This window comes from Schistocerca gregaria, unplaced genomic scaffold (assembly GCF_023897955.1).
Source record: "Schistocerca gregaria isolate iqSchGreg1 unplaced genomic scaffold, iqSchGreg1.2 ptg000699l, whole genome shotgun sequence".
Taxonomy (NCBI): domain Eukaryota; kingdom Metazoa; phylum Arthropoda; class Insecta; order Orthoptera; family Acrididae; genus Schistocerca; species Schistocerca gregaria.
Genome location: NW_026062078.1, coordinates 50,922 through 55,000, shown reverse-complemented (window position 1 = coordinate 55,000; position 4,079 = coordinate 50,922).

The following is a 4,079-nucleotide window of genomic DNA, read 5'->3' as shown; positions in this document are numbered from 1 at the left end:
CTTAACCTAACTCAATTTGTCCCTTAACCTAACTCAATTTGTCCCTTAACCTAACTCAATTTGTCCCTTAACCTAACTCAATTTGTCCCTTAACCTAACTCAATTTGTCCCTTAACCTAACTCAATTTGTCCCTTAACCTAACTCAATTTGTCCCTTAACCTAACTCAATTTGTCCCTTAACCTAACTCAATTTGTCCCTTAACCTAACTCAATTTGTCCCTTAACCTAACTCAATTTGTCCCTTAACCTAACCCACGTTGTCCCTTAACCTAACTCAATTTGTCCCTTAACCTAACTCAATTTGTCCCTTAACCTAACTCAATTTGTCCCTTAACCTAACTCAATTTGTCCCTTAACCTAACTCAATTTGTCCCTTAACCTAACTCAATTTGTCCCTTAACCTAACCCACGTTGTCCCTTAACCTAACCCACGTTGTCCCTTAACCTAACCCACGTTGTCCCTTAACCTAACCCACGTTGTCCCTTAACCTAACCCACGTTGTCCCTTAACCTAACCCACGTTGTCCCTTAACCTAACCCACGTTGTCCCTTAACCTAACCCACGTTGTCCCTTAACCTAACCCACGTTGTCCCTTAACCTAACCCACGTTGTCCCTTAACCTAACCCACGTTGTCCCTTAACCTAACCCACGTTGTCCCTTAACCTAACCCACGTTGTCCCTTAACCTAACCCACGTTGTCCCTTAACCTAACCCACGTTGTCCCTTAACCTAACCCACGTTGTCCCTTAACCTAACCCACGTTGTCCCTTAACCTAACCCACGTTGTCCCTTAACCTAACCCACGTTGTCCCTTTGCCTAACATAGTTCACTGCTCGGAATCTCTGGTGTCGTTGTTATCCTCATGTAGATGTCTTGCGAGTGTTGCTTACTTTCCACATATTCCCGCTATCCACTGTCAATTGTACTGCAATAGGACTATATCGCCCCCCCCCCCCCTCTGCCCCTCTCTTTGTGTCTCCGTCCTCTCAAGCTGGTCGGTCTGGCGTTTGAGTGTTAAATGAGCCTCGCAGCTGTTCAGTTGCGTTCAGATGTCGACGCCCTCAGTGTACGTCGTGGTATGGTCTGTGTCCATTGTCCGCTGATGTCGTACGCGTAACCCACACGCTGTACCGATCATCGGTAGTTACGTACAGAGTGAAGTAGTGTGATACGTGTGACCGTACGCTGGCTGTGCCCAACGGTGTCGAATCTCAATTTCCATATGTTGTGCTCGATGCTACTTGTCTCGTCTCCCAATAACAGCTAGGTTGCACTGTGGTACGCCGTAGAGGCGTGTGGGAGGAACGTACGAACGCATTGTATGTCACCCTGGGTCGCTGGGGGTGGTGGTGCGGTGAGTCAGGTCAGGTCAGCGTGAGCCGTGTGATGTAGTGACGCGTGTATTCCGACTTTGTCGTATTGCCTCACACAAAGTGCTACCCTGGTGGACCGCGTTCCATATCTGGGACATGCCGCAGATGCCGGTTGACAGTGGATCGCGGAAGGGACATCGCATACGTGCGCGGGCCACCTTCCACGTGTTCTCTTCTGCACATGTCGCAGTGTGTATGTGGTCTGATGTAGCGTGTCGTGACACATGACATCCTGGCATGCAAGAATTGTTGAATTCGCAAATGTAGGTGGACATCTACGTTTACTGCCCAAGATACGCAAATGAACTGGAAATCCGTTGTTGAGCGGTTGTTCACGCTGGAGGTGAATCTGTGATGGCGACGATCGGTACAGCTATTAACCGGTTGTTTCAGCGGTACCCGCCACATCCACACACGTGACTAGGCCCATGTGGGTATGAAGCGATACGCGGCGGTGGCTTGGTGGGACTGTTCCCGGCCGGTGAAGGGGGGCCGCCCGGCGTGTTGGCCGCGCGCTGCGTGGGCGCACGCGCAACAGGCGGCTGGTGGGGGGCGCCGAGTGGCAGGAGCGCCAGCCGACGGGCTCGGCAGGCGGCGCAGCTACGCTGCGGCGCACCCTGCACGCGGCGCCTGGCGGCCAAAGTTGGTTCAGCCGAGCCCGGTGCGAAGCGCGGTGGACATCTGCAGTGTGCTGGTCTGATTGAGGACTGTGTGCGTTGAGGATGCGCCGCCGCCTGGCACTCGGCGCCGCGACGCCGTCTGCTGCTCGGTCGCCCCAGCGGTTCTTGCAGGTGGTTTGTATCGCAGTTGTGCGGACGTGTTGGCGCGTGCGCTGTGCTGGGAGAGTTCGCTTCTGCACCCAAGTGGGGCTTTGCCCTTGTGTGGCGCTGGCGTTGGAGCTGCCGGTCACCATAGGTGGCGCGTGTTGTCTCCCGCCGGCAATGCCACGACAGCACGCTCCCGGGCCTCTGTCGGCAGCGGCAAGCTCAGTTGGGAGCAAGGGTGTTCGCACTAAAACCGTCTACTCGCCTAACTCCGGGCGATTGCGCCTCTCTCGAAACCGACCAAGTACCTAGGACGGCGCTGCGCGCCGCCGGGACCTGAGAGGGTTTCGAGGTGTATCGTGCAGGGGAGCTCGGCCTCCTCCTGTTTGCAGAATAATTGAGCGGACGCTTGCGTGTTCGCGCGGCCCCCGGGACACACTCCCGGGCGGCCGGCTGCTCAGCTCTAGTTGACGCAGCTCCCTGGTTGATCCTGCCAGTAGTCATATGCTTGTCTCAAAGATTAAGCCATGCATGTCTCAGTACAAGCCGCATTAAGGTGAAACCGCGAATGGCTCATTAAATCAGTTATGGTTCCTTAGATCGTACCCACGTTACTTGGATAACTGTGGTAATTCTAGAGCTAATACATGCAAACAGAGTCCCGACGCTGGGAAAGCGGTCTGCGTGGCGTCACCTGGGGGAGGTGTGTTGCCTTCCGAAACTGGGTTAAAACCGCCAGGAGACCCTCTGATTCCTGGAAATCCTCAGACACGTCTGAAGTGCTCTTGGCTCAGAGGAACCTGAGTGGGGCGGGGACCGCAATGTCCTATCCCGTGGCCTTGACGTGGCCCTGGCGCTCAGTAGCTCCGTCGAAAGGAGTGAAGCTAACACGGGAAGGGCCGTCCATGCATGACGTTAAAAGGCTAGCCCTTAACTGGGTGCAATCCTCACGGTCTGCACTGGCCCACCGTGAACTAGCAAAAGCGGTGGGTGAGACGTGGTCGGTCATGATCCCCCGGTACGTGTGGAGACCCCCATGGGGAACGTAACTCGGGCTTGAGTGCCGCACCGTCTCGATGATGTCGAACTCCACAATATAAGACCCAGTCATGTCTATCTCTGGGCTGTGGATTCGTGAGGGTTGTCGTGTGTCAAGGAAGGACGTTAAACTCCCGTCATGGTAGGACGTAAAACGCCCCCAACCCAGGCGAAAGCAAAGGGTGCATGGCGCAGGGGTAGCTGCGTTACGGGAGACACTCCACCTGTCTCCCTTGAGTTGAGCCCGGTGGTCGGGCGAGGGTATGAGGGTGAGCCTCACGGCTTTCCTGGGGCCCTCCAGTCCGGCTGCCGACGTTCCTCACGTCCTGGACGACGTTAAATGTCTCCCAACCCAAGGCGAAAGCAAAGGGTGCATGGCGCAGGGGAAGCTGCGCAAGAGGGACACAACATCTGTCCCTGGGGAGGGGAGGGTCGAGTGGGGCTGCTCGGGGGTGGGTGATGGCGCCTTGGCGACTCCCCACCACTGGGTAGCTTCTGCTCCCCTCCCCTCCCCTATTTTTACGCAGGGCACAGACCATCAGGTGCCCCGCATGCTGGCGACCTCTTTTGTCGGCGTGGGACCTCGGCGCGATTCGGCAAGGGTGCTTCGCCGCGCCTCTGGGTAACCGAGGCGTGGTCCGCCAAACCCAGATGGTGGTGACATCGTCTGGGCCAGGTTAGCTGGGTCCAGACCGCCGAAAGACTGGGTGACCGGCCCGCCACCTGAGTAGGAGCGGGTCCTTGGCCGAAAGGTGGAAGCTCGGGCGAGTAGGCGGCGAAGGGCGAGAAGTGCATCCGCTTCTCCGGAGTGCGGGGTGCACTTGCCGGTGATCGCTGGGTGAAATCGTCGATGAGGAGGCCGCTGAAGAGGACCAGTGCGTTGGAAACGGTGCGCTGAAC